Here is a 26,530-nt window from a genome sequence, read left to right on the forward strand (position 1 = left end):
TAGAAGTCCAGCTACAGGAGAAGCAAAGGCCTCTACTATTGGTACAAGTGTCCTAGAAGTCAGTCGCACAAACTTTTCTGGAAGAGATACCACCCAGTTTCAGACTAGCCATACTTGGTAACTAGTTGGGATAGGTCTATTAAAATCTCAGGAGAAATGTCTTTATGAATTGCACACCCTGATTGCAGTGTGGACACATTCTGAGTCAGTTGTGAGACATTGTGTGTGTATTATGCAACTGCTCAAGGATCCAGATCAGTATACACATTGGGGTAGTGAGTGCAATCATGCCTTAATGCATGTCTGGCCTGGAGACATGTTGTGAAGTGTCTTCAGCAAGAAGATCCCACCAGTGTTTTTATAGCTCCAATTGGTTGCTGAGTGATTTAATTAAGTTTTTTTAGGATGACATAACCATTCTGCAAACAAAGTGCCACATTCTTGGTAGTTTAACAGTAAGAAAGGGAAGATGAGGGCATGTCAGTAAAGAAGAACTCCCCACTTTGTTTTGATTTAGAGTTCCTTCTTGTAAAAAAACATATTCTGGAGCATGATTTTGTCAGGTTCTCCTCAATTACCAGTGAAACCTCATTTATCAGGAGAAGATACTTCTTAATAGCTGATAAAGGGTGTGTTGTTAACTTCTTCCAGAAAGAAAGAAATACAAATAGGTAGAACAAGGATGAAGCAATGCAACTCCCATCTTAATGTATGATTGTCATCATATCTAATGAGTATCACTATACATGCATGCGTACTCCATTATAGCAACACCAAGAGATAAGAGAGCAGGATTCTATGTGTGTTGACATCTTTTGTATCTGGTTTCTGAAAATATAGGACTCCAGATGGATGATCTCAATTAAATAGTTCACTTGTGAAAAACAAAGCAAATGCTAATATAGGAATTCCTAAATTCTATAGTTACAATACATGGACAAATGGAAACACCCTATCTGGCTAACCTCATTGTATCTGATGCTTATAAATGTTATAAACATGGTTCCTCAAAACGAACAGAATGCACAGTCCTCTGTGTTAACTGCTTCTCAGGGAAAAAGTAGTATTGGTACAGCCTGAGGAGGGAGTCATGTTGCAATCTCAGCACACCAGTTTTGCATACAGGGAATTTGGTGGGAGTGCAGGCAGTTTAAATATAGGAAAGATCTAATTGCCACTAATCATGTGATTACTTACAATTACTTAATATAGCTCTGAAATTAAAAATATACCATATTTAGGCACTGATATATAACCTTGGCATAAGGATGTGCTTTTGGCAGAAGTACACTGTAAACACATAGTAAATGGAAAGGCACTGACTGCCTTGAGGAGCTATCAGTCTTGTATTTATTATAAGGTGCAATCAGAGGAAACACATGTATAGGAGCTGAAATAAGGACGTAGGATGAATAGTGCAAGCATGCTTTTTCACAGGCTTGCTGTGTGTATGATATCATGGTGAGCAGGGGGGCCCTGGGACCCCCCTGCTTTGAGCTGTGGCTTATTTAGGCACAACTCCCATAGACATCAGAAAGAGTTTTGACTTGAACCAAGTAAGAGAAATTAGGGCTTGTTGCAAAATGATGATCAGGTATGCACAAAGGGATGAATGTGTTTCCCACTATGCTGGCTTAGCATTGCAAAGAAAAAGATTGGGAGGAACGTAAAGCAGCTTTTTGTAATTATGATTCTTTTTGAGTTGGCCTGAGCCTTCCTCTTTCCTCCCTTTACCTTTCCTTTCTCCTCCCAAAATAATAAGTTTTGCCAATAATTTTAGGGAAGACTCAGAGGGTCAGATGGAATTCAGAGAGAGGGATCTAACACAGTTTCATTTCATTATTCTTTCTGCTTATTCCCCCCCTCCCCAAGTTTTCTTGCAATTTATTTCTGTGGCTTATTGCGCAAAATGGAGGTGGTGAGGCAAAAATAGAAGTTAATGGTACTACCACTGTTTGTTTCCATTAGCGTTTACATGTGAAATGAAGGCATTTTGGAAGAGAACCAGACTGGCCAGTAAAACCTTTCACCCTCGTAAACTGTACATTTGGTTTGGCTTTGGCTTAGATCCCAGAACTTGTCACAAGCTTTATTATAAAGCTGTAGTTCAGCTACAGTTTTGTTAGCTTTATTACAATGGCTCCCCTCCTTTAAAAAAAAAAAAAAAAAGAAAAAAAAAAAAAAAAAGAAAAAGAAGAATCAGTGAGCAAGCAAGAAAAGCTGTTGTTCATTCTGAATGCACTTCAGATGCTGGAGGAAATACACAAGAAAGTACAATTTGCTGGATAACTGGTCAGCATCAATCATCAGAATATAAATGAAGTTTATCTAAAATTTACAAAAATGATACATCACCTCCTTAAAATAGTCCAAGAGTGACTAGTCACATAAACAATAAGGCAGCCACCAACACTCAGGCATGTAACAACTTCTGAGAAAGCACAGGCCTAGCACTGCCAAAGAAGAGTCTACAGATTGACTGGAGATATGGACATCTGGAGGGAAGATGCATGCTACACTTCAAGATGAGATTTTTTTTCTATAAGCTTTCCCAGAGCGGTAATATAGTTCTGGAAGAATTCACTAGAGGATGTATAATGAAAACAAGAAGAGGAGGAAAAGAAATGTGTTAGGCAGTATGTGATTACAAAACTGTTGGTCTCGTCCTACTGTCGTGCATCCTGTGTCTCCCCTGCACAGAGCTCCCACTTCAAGCATGTGAGAATAGTGTAGGTTACACACTAGTAATGGGATTTAACAGGACTGCTTTGCTCAATAACTATTTGTGAATTATTAAATCTTGTTACTGCAGATTGAACAGATATTGAGAGGATACATAGAACTGCATTGGAAGATTAGTTTGTTCATTGCACTACGTTGAGATTTAAAATATGGTCTTGTACTAAAGGGACTAATTTGAGACACAGAAAGTCTGTTTGAGTCTAGTTCCTGTCATTCAATTGTTTTTTGATCCCTGAGTAAGTAAAGTACACTACCTATAGTTCAATTCCTGCTGAGAGAACGGTGCCCAGATTAGTCCAGTCTAAAATGTTTAGGCTAGTTTTCCAGTCTAAAAATTGTTTTAATTTATTTAGGTTTTCCATGCTGAAAGCATAGTTGGTACTGGTTGTAAACTGCCACGGTGCTGCCTGAATCCTCCTTGGAGCTGGGCTGAAAACTTTACTTTGCTGGTACCAGTGCTAAAATATGCATCTGGAAGAATCATTGCTGTCACTGATGAGTAAATCACATTGTGTTGCTATGCTTTGGGGTCCTTTCTGAATACAGTACAGTGACATCTAACATGATGGAAGCCTCTCTGCTGTGCTAGAACACTGGTGATGTAACTCAGCAACTTGTTGAAGAGAGAATTTGTGTAGTAGATGAGATTTGTGTGCAAATAACCATTAAATTCATTTCCACAGGAAATTCAGTTGTGTAAAAGTACACTGCTAATGAATTTTGCTTCACAATAAAGATGTGCAACTCAAGAAGTGTTTAGGGAACATACTGATTTGTAAATTTTAATCTGATTATCAGGTATTTCAAACTATCCTTGAAAGCTCAATCAAATTATATTTTTAAAAGCCAAAATAAAATTATGAAGGATTTTCATCTGTCAATAAGAGGCAATCAACATGCTGCTTGAAAGAAAGGGCCCAGCTTTGTATGGCACTGCCTATATTCAGTGAAGTGTTGAGGATAAGATTGTTTTAACAGTCAGCAGGAGTCAGAGCCTCTATACCTCTACAAACTTCTCTCTCTGCTTTACATTCTTATTGCTTTCTTTGAGGGGGAGGGAAGTTTGAAGGTCACAGAATCAAGCTATTTGCTTAAACAGAACCAGATGATTAATTACTTTTTTGGGGGGGCAGTTGTTCCTCTGAAAACTTTGTCCCAGAAAAGTAAGAGGACACACAAGGTGGTTGGAAGAAAATTATATTAAGATTACAGAAATATTGTGCGTCACAGTTCTCTGGGATGTAGCTTTTCATTGCTTAGAACAAGAGTAAGAAATACTAACAACTCAGGCTGCACAGCTGGGATTTGTGCTGCGTAATAAGTTCCAAATAAAAGAGTTTTATAATAAACTTTTAAATTTTGCATTCGTGCTGAAAGTACAGATTCTGGAAAGAGTCAGACTGAAAAATAATCAGCGCAATTAACATTCAAACTGGATTAATTGTGATTTTAGCTTAAAAAAGCTCCCACTCTGTTCTTTCATGCCTTCCCCTCTAAAAAATTTGGAACTCATCACTGTAAATATCACCTCAAAAATCTTGCTCTGCATTTCTTGTTATTTAAAGCAGAGATGTATGTACTCATTTGAGCAAAATAAAATGAATCTAATTTCTTCTTAAATCAGAAACAGATCCAGATGAAGATTTCAGAATTATGGGAACACTTTTTATTTAGATTTCTGTGCATTTAAGTGGTATGTTCTAGGGAAAATGCTGACTATTGTCAAATGTTGAAGACTAGGTCACAAACCTATTGAAACCACTGGGAAGACTGCAAACACTTCTGATGTGCTTTGAATCAGGACCATTCTGGAATAGTCCCTGAACATAACACTTGGGATGGGCTGAGACATATCATCTTTTCCTTTTCCAAAAGTGCTGTTTATCACAGAAAATGGACAGGTTTGAGCACCAGCACAGTCTACTTCCTTCTTTGAGCTTTTTTTTGGCTCAGTTTTGGCATGGACTGATCACTTTCTTGCAATTGAAGGCCAAATACCTTTTGAATGATTGCTGTGGACCTAAGGCTCTTCTCAAGAGGTGATATGGGTGGGGTAACTCTGTGTAGGGGGCAAATAAGGGAGGGCTGGCAGTGTGGGCCCAAACCTTGTTATACAATTTATCTTTAGGGCCAGAGAATGATTTTGGAAAAGTTAGCACGTCAAAGGTTTAGTAGACGAGAGGCCTCTGTCAAGTCTTGTGCAAAAAAATTGCTTTTTGTTCAGTGACATTTTACTGTTTTTAAGTGTGTTTACTCCAGAGTACTATTACCATATGTAGTTTCTCATCCCTCTCTTCTTTTTTCTAATCTTGTTCAGCATGTGAGATGATCGTAGTAGTGAATGGTTTGGCCAAACATATGGCAATGGACAGAATTAAGGTCCTGGTTTGTAGAGAGATCTGCATGGCCTCTTCTTGGTCAGTAAAATCCCATATACACCAGTTCTGCTTTGTTGCCGGATGCCAGCCACACAGTCTGCATGAAGAAACAAAAAGTTGCTGGTGCCATACTAAGCACTGGCTTCTCCAGAGCTTGAGTTCACCATGCCTTGCATCCCACCAGCTGGACTGCAGGGAGAGGGGTCAAGCAGGAGGGCTGGTTCCTCCAGGTTGAGCCACTCGACAGCTCCTTTAGAAGAAAGCAAATTCTTTGGTACCTTTCTTCTGGTCTGCCTCCTGTTGGCTTCCTCTTCCTCAGCACCAGGAGCTGGTTGAGCCCACTAATATAACTGCATTTTTCATCAGTGCCACTAAATGGGCATTTTACAAGGCAAAGTTTGACTTAAAGCTCTTAGTAAAAGAAAGAAGTCCTTTATATAATTACAATTATTTTCTCCCACTGGGATGAGATCAGAATTGGGCTTTCTGCAATTTTTCTGTCCAATGTAGATTTGATTTACCACAATCCCCTAATGATTTTGGTGCTGATAAATAAATGTATTTATACATTGTGCTCTTACATTCCTAGTACTAACTGAGGAAGCAGAACAATAACACACTCTTGTCAATACAAGCACTGCCCTGGGAATTGACTAATTAACATAAAACCCAGCCCTGCAGGGACATTTCCAGGTTCATTTTTTGCTGCTTCAGCAAACTATGAGGTTTGAGCTGTTAACTACTTTCAGATGCTCTTTGTCTCTGAAGAAAGAAATAAAGAACATCCACTTTGCTTTAGGCAAGTTAATGATTCTACAGAACACTTACCTTTTTACCATATGCTTCACGGTGGATTAAAATCCTGAAGGAGCTGAGGATTATATAGCATGTATAGTCCTTTGGCAGAAAAAACACTTACTCTGAACTAAAAGCGAATGGCTGAATGTGACATTTATATTCATTGTTTTTCCAGAACTGCGTACTGAGGATGTTTGAATTTACTCAAAATAATTCTTCCAGTAATCCCAAAGCAGAGGCTTTGTAGGTTCTTTGATTTCGCGAGTTGTCTTAAGGTTATGTCAAATTGTTCACAGCGGCTACTGGGAAAACTGGAGAAGTTTGCGTATTCACTTATGCAAAGTTAGAAGGAAATCTGGTCAGACTTGGCAGAGGGATGTGCTTACAGTTTTGAGGAACACATAATACTTGGGTTTCTGTGTGTCCGTGTGTTTTACTTTTCACTCACATTCTTTCCCTTGGATGACAAAAACAAAGTTTCTTGTCTACAGGAAAAAAATAGGAAAGAAAAGGGAAGGAAATTTGAATGAAATAAAGTTTTAATCTCACAGATAAAGAAAAACCTTTATCTTCTTCTTGTAGAGTTTGCTGTTATTATAGTCTGTTTTTAATTTCCACATCTGCCCAGTGCTTTTGTTTATGAATGAACAAAATGACATTCTGCAGTTCACAGAAATCATCTGTAGAAAGAAACAAGGGAATAGTTTTCCATCACTGATGAAAACTTCAATAGATCTTCATGTGCTGATGCTAAAAGGACTTGAAAGTTACATATTGAATGAGCACATATACTTTTCAAAGTACTTTGTCAGAACAGAAAGATAAGTACACGTCCAAAATGCACATTTGAGAAAACTGAAGTCACAGCACTTGCAGATACATGCAGTATTCATAGTTTTGTTTTGTACATACATTTACTTGTTGGTGCATGAATCCACATATTTTGTGAGTGTGCTTCAGGCGTGAGTATCAGAAGCCACGTGTATATATATATGACTGTTTGTGCCTATTAACACAAATTATTACTGTTCATATCTATCTGTTCCTGGTGTATAGGCTTCATAAGCTTGAGCCATTTGGAATAAAATTTCACATGTATGTGAAATTCACATGTATGTCTGTGTGCACTTTTCAAACACAATAATTCAATATTTGCTAAAAAAAAACAAAACAAAACAAACAAAAACTTCTAAAACACATACTATTTTACTCTTTGTCGGGCATTGTGGAAAGGTTTCATTTGTGTTGCTGTGGCTCTCGGGCTTTGGAACAGGAAAGCACTCATCCAAAATGTAACTTCCAATTCCAAGTCCTTTTAGCTGCAGCACATAAAGATCTATTGAAAAGTTTTAAGCAGTGATATGAAATGAACTGGGAGAACTTAGAGAAATCAGGAGGATGAGAAAGTAGAAGTAGGAAGTAAAAACAAATATGGAGCCAGTAAGTAGCCAGTACTATCTGCCAGGACAAGGTGACTCCTGGGAAAAGGAAAGAGAGATGTGTGACTACAGTGTGAGGAATCAGAAGTAGGGAAAAGGAAATACTGCCACAGTAGAATTTTGAATAGGATGAGTGTATGGGAACTGTTGAATCACAGCCTGAACCACTGATCACCTGAGGCAAGCACTGAGTCAGCCACAGGAGCACAGGTGAAGGCAATTCACCTGTGTGACTGGAAGGGATGGAGCTTGGCCTCTGCTAATTGTTCATTTGTTGATTGTACAATACAATAGCAAGTGCCATTCTTTGGGCAGTCAGGCAAAAAACAGCCTCAGTGCCCCCTAGTACTTGGAACAGTACTGAATGTTTGTGGAAGTCACTTTGGAAGATTTTCTGTTCCTCTAATCTTCATCCACATTAGCAGCAGCAATTTATTTCTGCCACTATTTACTAGAACAACTGTCAGTTTGCAGAGGTTTGTGCAATGGACTTCAGTGTTTCCAGTATTGCTGATTCTGGGAGTCGACAAATGCAAAGATGCTAAAAATATTTCGATCAAGTGTTGCTATTCCTGTTTATTCATATGCTCACATGATCAGTAAGATAACTTTAATTAATTTATTCTGCCTTTACTCTCGTGAAAAACTTAAGGAAAACTAGGCATAAGCAGCTTGGTTTTATTCAGTTTTTCTATGGATGTCTCATCTTGCACACACCAATGGTGGCCATCTATCATTTATTTGCAGTATGTTGAAACGGAGGGGAACACTACATTTTTCCTTTATTGTCAGGAAGTTTCAAAAGTATTAATAGCATAAATTTTGCTAGTTAGCTAAAATTCTCACACTGCAATCTTGTGCATCAGCATTTATTTTTTTTTTTTAAACCACAGATGGTCATTTATGTAACACTGTTGGAAACTGTCGCCATGTTCCACAGCAACAGGAAAATGGGATACATCTGCACTTTGTGAGGAAAAATACAAATGAACTAGAAGCTATGCAAACATTTAAATTACAGGGAAACAGGACTGCGATAAGCCCTGGTCTGCATGAGCAGGAAGAGAGTGTCAGCCTCACCCATACCCTGAAAAAATGCTCACATTTATGGGCTGCTCTATTGTACTGAGTGGAAGTTTGTTTATGCGGGACCTTCCTTCCCTCAGGACTTCCTCTGAGAGGAAATGTCGTCACCATTTAGTAGGAGTCAATTGTTATGCATTCAAAACTCAGACATAAAATAGTATCCCCGAATGCAACAAAGTGCAAAGGAATAAATAAGATTTATGCATTTATATATTTGGAAACAGTTTCAAAAGTTGTTCTTACTCGCTAAGACTTTCAGAGAACTGGGTAAAAGCAAACAAATCTGGAGTAGCTCAAATAATTTTGTTTTATAGGTGCTCAAGATGCTACTCAGTATTTGATGAATCCCATGACTTTTGTCATCACTTCTAGTGCTCTATGGCCAGTATGGGAACATGTTTAAACAGAAGGCTGAAAATCAGTCTGCAACTGTAAAACCAGGGTCACACTCTTATGGGAATACTTGGCTAAGTCTGATCCATGTTTTGTATTGAACGGCTCTGGATCTGAAGTGTTCTGGATAAGCATTTTTCTCACACCATATTTCTGAGTTTAGCATTCACTGAGTTTTCTCTTTTTCTCATGGCAAGATACAAATACTGTTTCATACTGAAATACTGAAGAAGAGCTAATATTAGTATTGATTCTCCTTTGCCCTCGTCATCGTGTTGCCAGTCATATGTTGCCAGTCCCCAGCATGTGGGTGGGGAATTTGCTGAGCTATTGGAGTGCCACATTCAGAGAAGGCCTGAGGTTGGAAGAGCCTTCTGCAGATCTTCTATTCCACTCACCTGATAGGGCAGGGTCAGCTAGTGCAGACTGCTGAAGATGCTGACCAGCTGAGTTTTGACCTTTTCCAAAGGGTTGGTAATACATTTCTGGGCAACCTGCACCAGTGTTTGGTTATTCTCAAAGTAAAAAATATTTTTTTCTTATAATTACATGGATTCTTCTGTATTTTGGTTTGTGCCTGTTGTCCATACTCAACCTCACAATAGCTGTGCTTTTCTGACATACAGAAAAAGCACTGTTAGGAACCAACAGAAGAAAGACACCATTTTAAGGTTTTGGTTTCCCATGACAAGAGTAGGTTAGCAAACTCTAGTCCTCTCTCTCTCTCTTTTTTTTTTCCCCCCCAGGTAGTATCAGTCTCCAGATATGTATTAATACTCTTTATCAGATTTAATGTTAAAAATTCCTACCAAGAGGATCATGCTTTTAAAGACCCCTTGCAGTAAAAGGCTGTGGGACACCTAGAAATGAAGGAGCATGGTGAACTTACCAAAATCCACAGCATTCTGCAGGGAACATCTGTGTCCAAAAGATGCAGACTACCCCAATCAATGATGGCTCAGGATAGTCTGTCTCCTGAAGAATCAACATCCATGAAGTCTTCTTCCCTACTGTGTGATCAATACTAACAATAAGTTGCCTGTCTCTCAGAGGAAATTTCCTGAAGGTACAGGATGACAACTGATGGAGCAAGAAGATGCAATTTATCTTCCCTGTGTGTATGGGAAATTGGTAATCACAGCCTGAACCTCTGATTAATCAGCTGAGGCAAGTTTCGGGTCAGCAGTGGGAGAGCACAGGTGAGGGTAATTCAGCTGTCCTCCCGGAAGGGTTGGAGCCTGACTCCATCTCCTCTAGACCTCATTTAAGGGCTGACCACCACTGAAGGAGCATCTCTCTAAGATTGCTCTTTGGTGGAGATTGCTTTAGTGTTTTCCAGCAGACTGAAAGCCTCCGTTGGGTGAGTCTTTCCTTTAAATAACCTTTTGGTTGCTTATCACCATCTCTCTTGTAGCATCTTTGCATTATTGTCACTTTAAATCACTGTACACCTGTAGAACACAAATTTTACTCCAAGGACTATATATAAAGTATTGTGCAAGATTACACACTGGTTTCAACCTGGTTAAAGCTCTTTTAGATAAAGTGTTTTTGTTTTTTTTTTGTTTGTTTGTTTTTGTTTTTGTTTTTTTTTTTTGTTTTTTTCCCCTCCCCTTGGTTGGAGACCTGGTCCAATATGATTACACCAATTCTCCCCATCCCTCCCACATGTTTTCTCAGCCATGGGGCAAGCAAAAGCTTTCGTGCACGTGGACGTAATCGTGCAGCCAGGCCAACCCAGCTCCTGGTCCAGGCCACCAGCCTGTAGTATCACCTCTGAAAGAATGTTGCCTGTGAGACAGAAATTCCCACCATGGGAATCGGCTCCTCTGTGTCACACAACAAAGGCCACCGCATTGTTTCGGTGTTAAGCGGGTGTTAAAATGCGCATATGTTGCCGGGACTATTGCATAGGAGGGTCCATTTAGGAAGCAGTGGATTTTCACTACCGCTGCCTGCCCTGAATCCCCTCATATTAGCACATTAGCACACATGCGGGCCTTCTTATCAGATTAGCTACAGTTGTCACAGATTAGTTCACCCTGTGAAGGAACCGCAGAGGTACCTTTGACCATTCATTCAATAGAGGCAGAAAGATTTTTTTTCTTGCTGTAGCCACCAGAGTGCAAAGCAAACTAAAGGGAAATTCTTTCTTTATTTCTGACTCTCTCTCCTTATTAATTTGGTAACAGAATAACCAAAGAATAGATGTTAGGATAGGCTAAACAGAAAGACACTAATGAATACCTAATATTCACCTAGAAGATAATTATTTTAACTTGCTAAAAACATTTCTTCTCTCATCAGAGACAATACTCTGCTGTTGAGAGATGACCTTTCTGAAACCAGTAAGTTCTTTTATTTCTGTCTGTCTCTTGCACTCTCTCTCTTTTTTTCCTTCTGTCTCCTGTTTATTAATTTACACTGTGATTCAGTTCTGCAGATCGGGGGTTAGGGATAGGAAACTACTTACTAATTGCTCTTCACATCATTTAACCCATCTTACTCCTTAAAAGTTTGTGCTAGCTGGCAAAGTAAGCAATGATTCAGAATTGGGCACGGCTTGTAGCATACGCAGGCATCAAGACTGAGCTCTTACAGGATGTGACATCATGGAAGTGTGATCACAACCAAGATTTTTGTAATCATCTCCAAATAAAATTGGTGGTAGAAGACGACCATATAGTTATTAAAAACATACAGCTGAAATAGCAGGTTGGTATTCACACCTTTGACTTTAAAATGATGGAAGGAAGCTGTGGTGAGGAGGGAATGCAGCAATTCATTATACCTTGGTGCTCTCTAGTACAGGTGTTCTACATTGCTGTTGCCACTACAGCATTACTGTGCTTAGGATGAGTTTGTCTCTGAAACAGAGAAGATTTAGGCCATAGCACTGGCCTTTTCAGAATCTTTTGTGGATTAACTGTGCTGCCCGAGTATGGGAGGGAAAGACACCAAGACAAAAGTGGTACTCTAGGATTGATGTTCCCTTTGTTATATAGATGGTGTATGAAATTAGACTTGCAGACTCATTTACTAAGGAAATAAGGAAGAAACTGAGAATTGAACTGTGATTTTCTTTTTTTCCCTCTTCATTCTTTTTTTTTTTTTTTTTTTTTCCATTTCTCCTTCCTAATTGCAGAATACCTAACTATTATCATCAGTAGGACTTTGATACTTTGATAGTTTTTATTCAGCTTCTCCCACAAATACTGGAGCATAATCTGATCAACGTTGTTTACTAGTCCGTGTCTTCACACAGTCTTAAACCTTATTTGCTCAATCTGCTTTGTTGGTAAACAGTAAGAAGTACAATAGATCATTTGTAAAAACACCAATGCATTAACAGGGATTGGAGGTTTTGACACTTCTGAGCAAATAGCTTGTCTGTATGGTCTCAAGTTCATGTAATCATACTTTTCTAAAACAAGCTTAGGCTCAAAGTTTGGACTCCTGGAATCACTTCTGACAGTGAAACCTTAAAATTATTCCAACCTGGTTCTGACTTATTTTGAAGATCTTGAAATGTACAGAGAGGGCTGCAAAGGATGAGGCAAAGTGTCATGGGTTACCCTAAAATCTTCTTTCTTCTTAAACTAATCATGTAGGGATCTAGTTTAGAATACAAATCTTTTGTTTCCACTGATTATTTATCTTGAGTTGTCTTAAGAGTCACCTGTCTTGGCAGTGTAGCAGAGTCCCAATTCAAGAAACTCTGAGTTGGAATTAATTTGGGATCATGGTGGAAGCAACATCTTTGGGGATGAGATGAGGTGAGGATGGAGAGCTGCAGCTTGCTGTGATCCAAGCATGGTAGGGTAGCAGGACTAGGCAATGTGCTTCTGGCAGCGGCCAACTGTCACTGTACCTTGTACTTGGCCCTGTCATCTACTTTGTATTTGTCACATCAAGCAGTCTGGGAGAGAAGCAATTTGACATGTCTTCATGACACACATAGTTTTGACCACTCTTCAGTTCCATGATGCAGAGGAAACATCTTGGCTTTGGTCCCTCTTTTGGTTAGTTAAAAGCAACACACAGCATTTTCTTTGAAATATCTATGAACTTCTAAAAAAGCTATTTCCATCACAATATTAACATGTTTTTTAATATTTTGAGTTGCCTGCTTTTGTTTGGACAAGCATCTCTTCTCGTTAATTTAACTTATTGTATAAAAATCAAGCTTGATCAAGCATGAATAGTAAATTGTTTTAGATACAGAAGAGCTGCTTCACTTCAAACAAGCCTATCCCATGCTGACATGCTCCCATAGGCTCTATGGAAGATGAGCTGGTTCCTGGAGCCATGTTCTGATTTTTTTTAATGTAGCTTTATTGTGAGAATAGTGGCTATGCAGGTCCTGACGCTTGGTTTTGCAGATTTGCATTCCAATACTTGGAGAGCTCACTATGCAGGGCTGGTATGCTGGCTCCTGGAACACAGTGGGAATTATGGATATGTGTATCTGGGACAACAATTATTTCCATGTGCTTGCTAAATGAGTGCAGGAGAGGGAAGGCTTTCCACTTGTTTAGTCTCTATCACTGTCTTTGGTACAGTATTGAATTTTAATATGAACCTCCCCACCAATACTACCTAAACCCAGCCCTGTTAGATATTTGCCTGGCTTTCATTATAACTTCAGTGCATGAATAGCTGTATGTTCACAAGGCTGGAGGACATCTTTGAACTAAAATCTATTGTAAATAATTTGCAGCAGTTTTGGAAGTGTTCAACATAACTAAGCATCTAACGAGTGAGTATTTAAACAACAGAATTAGTCAAACTACTCCTATTATTCTATTTTGCTAGTAGAAGTAAGTAAATAGTGAATGTTTTTGTCAAACACTATTTATACTGTAGGTAACTCGCACTCCCTATCACATGTATGTGTGTAGGTTCACAAAACTAAAGAATATTGCACTAGTGTATAATGCCCTGAGAAGTTATCAAAAATAATAGTTCTGCAGGCATAGTTAGGCTGTTCATTCTGTCAGAGCATACTGGACCACAGAAATAACAGTATCAGAGCAACAGCTGGCTTAGTCACATAATGCTCTGCTATATAGTCTGGAGTTCTTGTTATCATTTCACTTTCCTTTGTTTTAGAGACAAAAAAGGAAGCCCTTAGGGGGAAAAGACTTCCAAGTTTATTGCTTGACCAAAGTTAGCTGAATCTGACATCAGTTGCCTTTATTAACTAGAGTTTCAATTTTTCCTTTCCCCCCGCCCCCTCCAACTGTGGATGTAACATTGACACTGGTACTTCTGTTCAGACACAGAAACAGTACCAAACAGGCCCTGCTTTTCCGTTGTCTTGTAGTGTCATCCACGGTGAAGGCAGGGTTAATAGATAAATCATTCAGTACAGTCACAAACATACTAGACTCTGCCCTTCAACTGCCCAGTTAGCTATCGCTCTGTGCTGTGTAGCTGCTATTGTAGGGAATAGCTTGAGATCATCAAACTAACCTTCGCATGGAAGCAACAAGGATTCGCCATTGCCAACTCTAGTAAAATTTGAACATTTGAGCCTGTATCAGGGACTGATGCAGTATGGACAGGAAAAGGGATAAGAGTGGTATGTCCTGCCACACTGAACTGTGCTAGCTGAGGGAAACTGATCCAGCTGTCCCATACAACAAACTTCAGTGAGCTGTTCTTGGAGAAGACGAGCAGTAGTCACTCAGAGCTGTAGTGAAGAAGATGCCCCTTGCACATATAGAATAACTTCCTAAAAAATATTGTTGAATGCTTTCTAGTTAATAGCACTGCCCACACATTAGCCTCTATTACACTTGCTAAAAGACCCAGTTCTGTTGCTTTTTTACTTTTCTGGAAGACCACATAAAATTGAAGAAGAATGAAGTAAGGATTAGCAACGGAAATTGTACCCAAGGTGCCTGTGGTGCTGTATGCTGGTGATAGATGACTGTCTTTGAGTTTTTATGTCCTTATGCAGCTTAGCAGAGTGTGATATACAGTTGTCTTTCTGTTGTGTTTTATGCTGAGCTATACTAACAGCAGTTTGTGTTCCTGAAGCAGCAAGTGAAATAGTTCATCCATAAGGTCACTTTTGTTATCACATGTAGCGTTGCAAGGAAATTTCCAACTTAGTTTCAAAATAGCCTTGGCAGAATGTAATATTAAAACTAAGAAAGCTGCCTCCTCCTACTTTTCCTAGTTTCTGTCAACCTCCATCAAGGGTAGGCAACCCAAACCCATATGAAGTTGGCTAACTTGTTTTTTTTTATTTCTCTGGGGACAAAAGTAGACTTCATCACTAAGATAATGGCTCTTCATTTCTACAATGAAACTCTTTTCTTAAGTGTGTCTCATAAGCTAGATTTTTGTTTTCAGTTCTTCGGTTAGGCATGCAGCATATATGTCAGTTTAAACAAACACTGCTCCCAACATGTCTAGCCTGTTCTTTTGACATGGATTTGAACAGGATTTTATTTGCCAGCAAGCTGCCTAGAAGTTGGGGAAAATGTAAAGCTTTATTTGTTCAAGATGCACTGTGGTAGGCAGGGCGGAGCTCACCTTTATAATAACTGGGTTTTGTTTTTCTCATACTACGTCTCGTGTTTTGCTACAGGTTTGTGTTTAGAGGTTTTTTTTGTGTGTGTCTGAGCCTGAGTCAAAAATAGAAATAGAGACATAAATTGTGTTCTGTCTTGTTTCTTGCTTTGAAGTATCACTACAGATCACACTTTCACCAATATTCAGGAGTAGATGCATTCAGGACAGGTATCCATCATTCCACCTATGGCACGGCCACTAACAATTAGCAAATAAGACCTCATGCAAGGTAGTGTGCTGCTTCTGGCCTATCAGACAGCCATGTTCAGATACAAATACTGGATCCATAAGCCTTACAGGAATACCTGTGGCTCTGACCAGACAAAGAAATGGTTTTCATAACTATTCAAAGACTTTTTGAAGACCTGCTTTTTTTTTTTTTTTTTTCCTTTCTAGACTTCAGCCATGTTGCTGTTAGAGGTACTCTTAGCTGGGGAGAGAGCTGTTCTCTGATTATTTATTATTATTTTTTTTATTTTATTTTTAACTCCTCTGAGAGACATAAGTAATGAGCTTTGATACAAACCAGCTGATTAATTTTGCTCTTATACCTTCAATAGCACTGCAGTTACACTAAGCATATGAGACTGAAAACATTTCATAGAGCATGTACTTTTCATTCAGAACAGTCCCACTGCTTCATGAGGGGTTACAAATACAAAGCCCAGTTTTCAGAGGAATTGGATCAGAGTGATCAAGAGAAGCTATTAATTTTCTGATTTAGGATTTTACTTATGCTGTAGGAGAGCTCCAGTTTCTTGTTCTTGCTCAGTTCTGGAGAAAACAAAACAGTAACAAACATTAATGAACAATCTGAAGTGCAGAAGTTGAACACTGTATAACTGAATGGAAACTGTCTGGGACAGTGGAGGAGGAGGTAAGGAAGAGAAAGGATAGAAGATGCTAGGGAAGATAATGGGTAGTGGAAAGCTAAGTTATAAAGCTACTTTTAAAAGGGGGGGGGGGGGAAGAGAAAAAGGATTGTATTGGAGAAGGTTGCTATAGTGAGAGTAATCTTACAACCTAATGTATGAGTGCTCTTAAAAGGCTGGATGTTCCAGTTCAGTGAAGCAAGATGGCCCCCTGCAGTATTGTTAGCCCCCTCACAAAGAAATTTTGCTTCTAATCTAGGAACATCACCGTACACTACACGAACAGATCTGTTATGGTTAACATCAGTTTTACTCAAAGCATAAGGTAAACATTTTTTCACTATAATACATCAGTCAAAAAGAAAAGTCCTCAGTAACTGACTTTGCTCCCTGTGCTTCTGAATGTTTCCTGAATGGGCTTGATGTGAGACTGAAACAAACCTGTTTAAACCTCCAAACCCTCAGGAAAAAAATGCTCTCTCAAACTAGGTTGGTAGAAGTTGCAGAAGGGTAACAGTAAGGCTGAAAAGTGAGTCCTGCCAGAGTTCTGAAGCCAGGAGAGAAGTAAAACTTCCTCATGAATGAGAAGGTAAACCTTGGGGAAAAAGCACTGTGCTCTACATGCATTTTGAATGAGAACTTTGAAGTGTATTGTGTGCCTGAAAAGCTTTTCATTTCTCCCATCCTATTAAGTTTCCTTTACAGTAGTGAGAGTAGGATAGCATATTTCCTTGGGGAAAGAAAGAAAAAAAGAATTGATAATATATCAGTGTTTTGACAATGTTTGGGACTTTCAGGATATCAAATTATTTTCAGTGCCACAACAAAATGTTACAATGTATGTGTTTTGTAAAAGCACAACAGCTGCATGCTTTTAGAACATTTAGATACATGTATGTAATGGAGTCATATATACGTAATCAATATACATCTGTAACCCATGACTGATATCATGCAGCAAAGTGCAGAATTTACTGATTATTTCACAGGTGTGCACTCAACCTTCCTCTGAAATACTCCAGGCTGCTGACTGGCAGTTTCAACTTCAGGCATACTTCTAGATCTCACTTTGCAAAAGCTAGGAAAAGGAGAGGAAGATCAGATAAAATTGGATTTGAATATCAACTTAGCAATTAAATGCAATGGTTCATAAATCTAATGAAGTCAAGTAAATTTCTTTCCTAGTCCTGCTTCCTCTCCTCCTTCCCCTCACTTTGAATGCCTCTATGATACCTGTTGCTGCTATTTGCAAGAACCATGTTTCTACGTAATTCAGTGCTTGATGGAGAGAGATTATAGCTGACCAGAAGAAAAACCATTAGAAAAGACGACCATCTCATAACATTTCATATTCACACTTTAGCTTGTTCCCATCATATTTCCTACATAACTAAAAAAATAAAAAGTGCACCTGGGAAATCTGAATGTTAACTTCAATAAAAATTAATTTCCCCTGTACCTCCCAATGTTGAACTTAACATATCACTCATAGAAACCCACCCAAGCTCTAAAGAATCAGCGTTGTGAGGTCTGTGTGGCCTTCTACAGACTGCTTTGGTGTGGGAGCTTGGATTGTTTTTGACCCTGTGACACTGAATGGCCAAGAGCTTCCATGCAAACACAATGGTGCTGTTAGTGCCCGTTACTAAAAGCCTTCTTGTTTCTTTCAACTGTTCGCAGACCTCCTAAACAATGAAAGAAATCCATACATCATTAATAAGGAGATTTAATTTGAATTCTGCTCTAAGAGAATTCTCATATATACTCGTCATTTTTTCTTTTTCTTTTTCTTTTCCTTTTTTTTTTTTTTTTAAGTGAAAATTGCTGAAGTCTGATGTAAGGCAGAATCTTAATGCAGAGAAGTGTTGGGCCTTATTTAGAAATGCCTGGAAACTAGTGGGAATTGTAATCATGGAGCGAACTGGAAAGCAGTACTGCCATACTAGCGAGCAGCTCTCATGAAAGTCTGCAGAGTTTGGGAAAAGTCAGCTAGGGGAAAAATTCTGAAAAAATCCCATGTAATGACCTCTTTTGGCTTGGTGAATTGTATGATGTACATTTCTAATGATGGTAACTGTATCCTTATTGAGCATGTATGCATGCAGGCTTTCTAACAGCCATTTGTCACTCATTTTCAGTAGAAAAGATAATTTCTAAATTCCAACAGGAAGTGTGTGTCAAAGAGAATGGAACAGGATAGCCTGTATTCACCTTTGTAGTGAAAGACTGTGAATCTACACATTGGTAATTCAATTCTAAATGTGAATGCTCGACACAGGCAAAAGAAGGTTATTTGTCACGTGAAAGGGACATGAATCAGCTTTCCCTCAGTTCATTCTCTACTGTCCTCAGTAGAATTAATTATACAAGGAATGAATGCGGTTTAGTAATTTCAAAAGGTTTATTCTGCTGTCATTTTGAATTTGAAACAATTTTCTTGGTTTTATATTCTTGAGGAAAACAAGTAACAGAATAGAGAAACCTCTAAGTTGAAATACATTGTGTGAGAGAGTGGTTTATATTGCTATGATCAGTGCATCTGCCAAAGTAAGGCAAGAAACAACTAATGCTGACTTCACTACAGACATCTGTAGCATCTTTATGTATTTAAAACAGAGTTTTATCGTATACATAATACAAAATGAGCCAGCATATCAATGATGAGGTGGGGAATAGCTATTGTATCACATTCATTCTTCACTGTATCCAATAACTATGCTCAATTACTTACTGTGTTTCAATAACATAGCAGATATCTATGTTTCTATGGATCTAGTCAGCTATGAATCTATATTTGCCTTCCCACACATGCACTCAGAGACACGTCCAAATGTACTCTGTGGGACAAAAAAGCAATCTTAGTAAAAAATTCTTCTTGTGCTATTAAATCTTTGACTTAGATAGAGTTATTGCACAGTTCAACTAGACTAACTCCAAGCAGAAATTTTGTTTTACATAGATAGAAATTTTGTTATCACTGTAATGTATTACTTGTACAGCTCATACATAAATCGTTTTAACTTAGATGATTCAAATAGACACATAAAAGAGTTGTTCTATATTTGAGAGTATATGCATACAATATATTTCTCCAAGTCTTCTATCTATCTGTTTTCACAATGGCTTCCAGTGGAGATAACTGCAAAAAAAAATCAACAACATGTGCCAGTGAACTGTCCAAAGCACGTTCAGTGGTTCTTTTACTCAGGTCCCCTCCTCTCTACAAACCTGAGCAGGGTCTTACCGAAGATGATGTATTCAGATTGGGGATCTTAAATTCTTTTTCAGATTCTCCCAATGTGATTTGAAGAAGACACAACATCAGGCCTGTGTAGAAACCTACCCATTTTAAGTGGACGTTGGAGCTTGTGTATGACAGGTTCTGAGCATATACATGATTGCATTATAGAGAAGTGAAATATCAGCATAAACCAGCAAACTAATAGGAAACAATAAAAGGTATATATGCTTCTGATCGTGAAGAGTTTCTTTGGGCTCCTGCAGAGAAGAACCTAGGTGTCCTGGTGGACATCAGGTTGTCCAAGAGCTAGCAGTGTGCTGCTGTGGCCAAGATGGCCAATGGTATCCTGGAGTGCATTCAAAAGAGTGTGGCCACACAAAGAGAGGTGATCCCTCCCTTTTACTCTGCCCTGGCGTGGCCACATTTGGAGTACTGTGTCTAGTTCTGGGTTCCTCAGTTTGAAGATTGACAGGAATCTTCTAGAGATTGTCCAGTGGAGGGCCACAAAGATGATGAGGGCTCTGGAACATCTCCCTTTTGAGGACAGGCTGAGAGATATGGGGCTATTCAACCTGGAGAAGATTGAAAGGGGATCTTATCAATACTTATAAATGTTTAAAGGATGGAAGTTAAGTGGATAGGCTAGGCTCCTTTTGGTGGTGCTCAATGGCCAGGCAAGGGGCAGTGGGCACAAAATGGAACAGAGGAAATTCCATATGAACATGAGGAAAAATTTTACTGTGAACTGACAGAGCACTGGAACAGGCTGCCCAGAGAGGCTGTGCTGTCCCATTCTCATATTCAAAAACTGGATATTCAAAACTGGACACTTTCCTATGTAACCTATTGCAGGGAACCTGCTTTAGCACTAGGGTTGGCCTAGATGATCTCCAGAGGTTCTTTCCAACCCCTATGAGTCTGTGATTCTTTGACTTTGTGTATGTTTACATTAGTATCTCAGTGTGGCTCAGGACTGTGATTTTTTAAGTGAATCTCCTGCTTGTCCCCAATTATCATGTTGGTTCATATCAGGCAAAGAATACAATGAATTCTTTCAGGAAGTCATTAAGCCGTAAGATGCAAACCTAGTAAACTCCAAACCACCAGCTAGCAAACCAATTCACACTAGAATATTCCTTTCAATGTGTAAATAGATTCATGTTGAGCATGTAGAAATCCTTGCTATGTTTGTTTTCACAAATATTTGAGCAACAGAGCCTCATTAACTAGAACACTACCAGAGCCTTGATCACAAAGTCCCTTGAATGAATATGCATGAAATTACCATTAGTTTTGCATTTAAAGTAATTATTCTGCATGCATATTTAGCCAGGAAATGGACTGCAAAGAAATCACTGCACTCATTCCCTTGATCTCAAGAGAGAAAAGTATTTCTCTACTGTTTTGCATTTTGTATACTTCCCCAAAGTAAGTGTGAAATGTTACCCACTGCGTTTTGAAAACATTTCACAATGATGAATAATGCTGTTTCAGTAAATAGTTATCAGTAAGTTGTCTGTATCTAATTCTTTCTTATTCCTAGAATGTAAACTTTTGAGGACAAGGATGTACCATACTGGCACTATACTGAGCAAGGTAGGATCTTGCTCAACATCTGGAACTCCTGTGCGCACTCACATTATTGCACAGAAGTTATGCAATATTCAAGATGCTGGAGATTCAGTTATCTCATATTTAGAATAACATAAAATGTAGAGGCTGTATGTCATCAAGCTATAAGTTAATATAAGATTTGATAGAATACTAATCACTAATTTGTACAAGAAACAACCAGAGAGATTACTTTTATTAGCAGAAAGAAAGGCAAAACTTACTAAGACAATAGTTAAGAACTATTACCTCTGCTCTGGTAAATACATATAAGGGACGACATTATGATCTTGTCATTCCATGACCAAAAATGGAGATTCTAGTATGGGAAACATTATTTTCTGTTCCCTCCCTTCCTTCTCTCCTCCCCCACCCCCACTCTTTTGTTCTTTGCCATTCAATGTTTTGGTTCAAGTTAATTAAAGATTCCTGTTGCAGCCTCCTGGAGTGAAATTCTGGCACTATGCCCAGTGCAGCCATAGTCATCTGTAAGCAGCCCCTCCAGTGAGCTCCATAATGTCTCTAAGAAACTATACAAAGAGGAAGAAAGAAACTGAATCCAGATGGAATGGGAAATCAGATATTTCTTCCATTTGTGCTGAAATCTGAAGGGTGCCCCATAGGTTGAAAGAGAAGGCAATTCACATACTCCGCAGTCCCAGGGAAAAGCATGCTTTCTCCCCCACCCCTCTGCCTTTCATTGAAGATGAATCTGTGAGAAAGCTTACAGTGAGTCCGCAGTCTCAGTAATGCAAAACATGTTTTCCCAACTCTGTGTTACTCTGCTAGCTATAGAAAGGTGTAGGATAGACCTGTCAGGGGAACACAAAAAAAGCAAAACAAAGGAATCAAAAGAGCAACCCAGGCAGACAAAGACTCTTCCTAATGACAGGGTTACAAGAGCTAGAATTTGATATCCAAACCTACATTTTGACACACAATTCATAATGAAAAGAGGACTTAAGGCATTTTAAATGCCCAAAGGGAGAGTAAACATGTCTAACGCACTAAGATATAACCACATCCTGAACTGCTTGTTGTTAAAAGGCACATAAAAAAAGATTACAAAAATGTACACTTTGCTGCCATTTCTTAGATCTCACATGCATAACGGTATTGAGGAATATCTTTGGAGAAGCACTGATGTGGTGTATTGTTTGTCAGCTTCAGTGTCCAGTTCTTAAAACACAGAACAACTCTCAGCTGGTAATTTCTGAAGAATTCTCTTCTGGGTTAATGACAGTATCATAGAAATCAAAACTGTGGTTATTTGCAGGTGTATTTTATATAAGAATTACTGTTTGTTTCACAGAAGGTGCTGTGCTCACTAGGGATGATCTGGAATTTGACAGAGTAAAAGAGAAAATTATGAAAGTATCTGCAGTATAGTTTGCTTTCTGTATGCATTTCATTTTACTGTTGGTACCATGTGAATTTGCTGCTCTCTGATGGCCTGCTCAGTTTTTCATGGGTTTGGCTTCTTGGGGTGGGAAGTGTTATGTGAATATTAAACTTTAGCCAGGACAGTTACAGAAGGGAAGTCTTAAACGGTTTTTTGCAATGGTAAAGGGTTCACATAGTTACTTTTAAAATATCAGGGCAGAGTGAGGTCTTGGCCCAGAGAGTAACTTGTAGTGCAGATGACCATCTGAGATATGAACTTTGGGCAGAGGTTAGGGGTCAAGGTGGCAGAGTGCTAACTAACTGTTGAGTTAAAGCAATTCTTCAGGTGAAAGGAACTTGATAATTGCAGTGCGGATTTCCCCAAACAGGTTGACTGGAATTGCTCTGTTTTCCCTGTGACTAATTGGATCTTTTGTTTCCACTTCTTTTGAAACAACAAAAATGATTCAAAAAGCTGTTCAGGTGAAAGGAGTAATAGATGTATGCTGATATAGGTTATGTATGTTTCTTGCGCTTTCAAACCTTCGAAGCCAAGCTGGGGTCAAATTACTGGAACTCTGTTGACAAACATGTGGTCTTCAGAAAACAATCCCAGTATGAGCGGTGATGCTAATTTAAAATAACAGAGGGGGAGGAAAAGACAAAAAGAAAAAAAAGAAAGAAAAAATGAGAGGGAAAACCAGCACCAGACTACATGAAACCCAACCCAACTGCCACCTTCCCTGCGAGCCTTCTTTTGTGAGTCTGCGTTCCCTGCAGTGCAAATCAGCCATGGTTGGGGTTAAATGGGTAGCTTTTGTCTCCTCACAAAGGCTGGGAGTGACAGGTTGAGCTAAATGATTTACTGGTGGAGATGATTTGAAGGACAGAGCTGAGCAGCCTTGGGAACACCCGCACAAGAAAAGACAGTAGCGCAGCAGCCTCTCCTCCCCCTCCCCTTGTCATGGTTTTGACTGAAAGATCACAGAGTGGGACTCTGGCAGACACAAGGACCATTGAGAAGCTACTTTTATTATTTATCCATGTCAGCTTTGCTTTTCTGAGAACAGACCTGAAGTTAATTAATCTTTACTTTTTTTGCTGTTGTTGTTTTAAAACTTTGTAGTTTTTCTTAGTGGGGATGCAAGCCTGTAAATTGGCAGGGTCGCATGCCATGGGCAAAGGGAAAGTCTCTATGTGAGACTTCAGTACACGAAAGCTCAACAAACCTATCCCTAGCCAAAACAAGCTTTCCACAGAGAAAGGCAATGCAGCAGGGGCTGTGGCAAAGGCAGCTGCTTGGAACGGAGCTGTCCCAGATGTTGTCAATTGGAATGTGCTAGAAACAGCACTGCCCCCCGCCCTGTTACACTGCCCCAGCGGCAGTACCAAGTGGGAATATGGCTCCCAGATTGTTTCCTGACTGCTGTTTGATCTGGCTGTGTGGGCGGGAAGGAATCAGCTTTGTCGGGCCGGGCTGATGTAGGGTGTGCTGGACTGCTGGAGTACTGAATGTTACCCTTTTCCTCCTGAGCAGACCAGGCACATGGGAACAAAATGGCAGATAGGCCACAGGTCCTTGGACTTGGAGAAAAGAAGCTCTTTGTCTGGAAAGCAGGGAGCAGGGCGGTTGGAAAAACCAGCCCCAACACCCCTAAAATGGATGAGTATGTCAAGAAAGGGGCATGGCACACAGCAGCTGGGAAGCACCTGTGGAACATCATGCCTGCCCTTGGCTATGGGTGAGGTATGGCCTGGAGTATGAAGGGGAGCTGTCAGTAAAATGAATCACGATGCTTTCTTTGGAAGGTGCATCTCCACACATCAGTAAGGAAAAGAGATGGGCCTCTTTGGGCAGTTGCTGTGAATTAGTCTGGGATGAAAAAAAAAAAACAAACAACAAACAAACAAAAAAACAAAGAGCATAAAAGACATTAAAGTTGGGTTTATGGATAAATCAGAACTCTTAATAAAATCTGTACTGCTCAGAGGAGGCAAGGGTCTCTTTCTAAACCATACTTTACTTGCTGTATGATTTGCACACTATTGCTCAAGCATAGCAGAATAGTATGTACTGTCGTAGGTTATAACGTGCCATTGTCATTATTCAGTTCTGAGACACAGACTGCAGCCCTACTGTAAAAACAGCAATTTTTCTAGTGCCTTTGCCTAATGATTCACCTAAAACACTATGAATCACACTGCAAAATGCTCAGCGAAGCTTTATTCCAATATAGTTAGCTAACTTAAAAAAATGTCTCTTGATGGATATCTCAGGCATCTTAACTCACTGGGGAAGAAGCCTGAACAGTAAAAGTACTGTGTGCAACAGCACATGTCTTCTTGCTGGATAGATTTCAACCTTACTCTCATTTTTATAGAAGCTTTAATGAGATTTTATAGTTATTCAAAAGAAACAAAATGAACATGTGAATATGACGGTAAAGCAACATTTCATATTAGCAAATTTGAAAGACATAATTCATTGAAAATAAGGATCTATAAAACAGCAGTTTTACTTGGAAAACAGAAGTGTTTACTGTTCGTTAATCTGTAGAGCTGCATGCAGTATGGCATCACATGATTCTAATGGCTTCTTGAATGTTCAGTTGCAAATAAACACTTCTGTATTCAAATACAAAGAGCAAAACAAACTAAATCTAAAAATATAAGAAGGAACTACAGTTGTTTTTTTTTTTTTCTCTGAAAGACTACAGTGTTTGTAAAAGAAGAAGCAACTCTTCAAAAAGCCTATCCAATATGGCTCTAAATATGGATTTGCCTCTGTAAGATTTATAGCAGGTGAAAAGAAAAAACAAACATTTTGTATATTCTTCCAGTTGTAATCATTGTCACTGTCCCAGTCTGTATGGGGAGTATTGGGGTTGCTTCCTTCTTAAACTCCCAGAGGAATAAGTGAAATTCCATACATACTAAGTAGTGCAAGGAGTGAATTTCCTAAATCATATTCTTGACTAACTCAGTATTAAAATCCTAGATGGAGAGATCCTGCAAATATTCTTTGCATCCTCTTGTGTCCTGGCTGTCTTTCTGGTCTCTCTCCAAGCACTTCTCTCTCTCAAGCTCTGACTCCAAACCTCAAGTCCTACTTCTGCTGCTATAGACATAACCATTTCCAGAGTACTGTGTTGCTAGTTCTACCTATTTGACCTAACATGCAGTTCTGTGGGAATGAAATACAATCCTTTGCTCCATTTTAAAAAGTTATGAAGTTATTTCAAGAAGAACGAAAAATATCTTACATGTTGCACAGGATGAAAGATTTGATGCTTAGAAGTTACCCTTATAAACACAGGACTGCACAGTAATAGTTATGCTTGCTCCAAGTTATCAGTGCTATTTACGTTTGTTTCCTTCCCAGTCCCCCTACTTTGTATGAAGTTAGTGTAAAACACTTACAACTTTTTATGCATTTAATACAGATAATGTGCACTGTCCCTTCCTTTTTTGTGATCTTTCTCCTAACCTTAACTCTAACTTTCAACTCTTTTTCCACCCCTAGTTACATCTCTTAACTTTCAGCTGCCTTTTATCTGACTCCTTCACATTTTCACGTCTCACAACTCTCTTTATCCGGTGTATCTGTAACAGTGTTTTTAACAGAGAAGGTCTGTCACAGTCTTATTGGCATTTACTTATTTGCATATGGGTGTCTGACTTGAGCAGAGTGACTGGATGTAATAGGTTGGTGTAAGTGAAACAGCTGATCACAGCCTGAACCTCTGATTAACCATCTGAGGCAAGTGACGAGTCAGCTGTGTGAGCACAGGTGAAGGTGAAGGAGAGGGTAGAGCTTGACTCTACCTCTCCCAGATCCCATTTAAGGGCTGACCACAAATAAGGTTGTATCTCTTTCTGGAAATTGCTCCTTTGTGGAGTTCTTGTGATGAGCCTTGGCATTGGTGAGTACCTATCTTGAAGACCTCTGAGTTGGTGAATCCTTTTCCTTAGTTATCCTCTGGCTATTTATTTCCATCTATA

The 26,530-nt window shown here is 39.1% G+C and overlaps 1 long non-coding RNA gene across 1 annotated transcript; it reads left to right on the forward strand.

Annotated features, from left to right (window-relative positions):
• Positions 1–10,154: 10,154 nt before the first annotated feature.
• On the forward strand, positions 10,155–19,658 carry LOC140249407 (uncharacterized). Its single transcript, XR_011903005.1, has 3 exons — positions 10,155–10,196; positions 16,783–16,882; positions 19,582–19,658. It is a non-coding gene; the product is annotated as an uncharacterized lncRNA (long non-coding RNA).
• The last annotated feature ends 6,872 nt before the right edge of the window (positions 19,659–26,530 follow it).

The sequence above is a fragment of the Excalfactoria chinensis genome, chromosome 3 (assembly GCF_039878825.1).
Source record: "Excalfactoria chinensis isolate bCotChi1 chromosome 3, bCotChi1.hap2, whole genome shotgun sequence".
In the NCBI taxonomy this organism is placed as follows: domain Eukaryota; kingdom Metazoa; phylum Chordata; class Aves; order Galliformes; family Phasianidae; genus Excalfactoria; species Excalfactoria chinensis.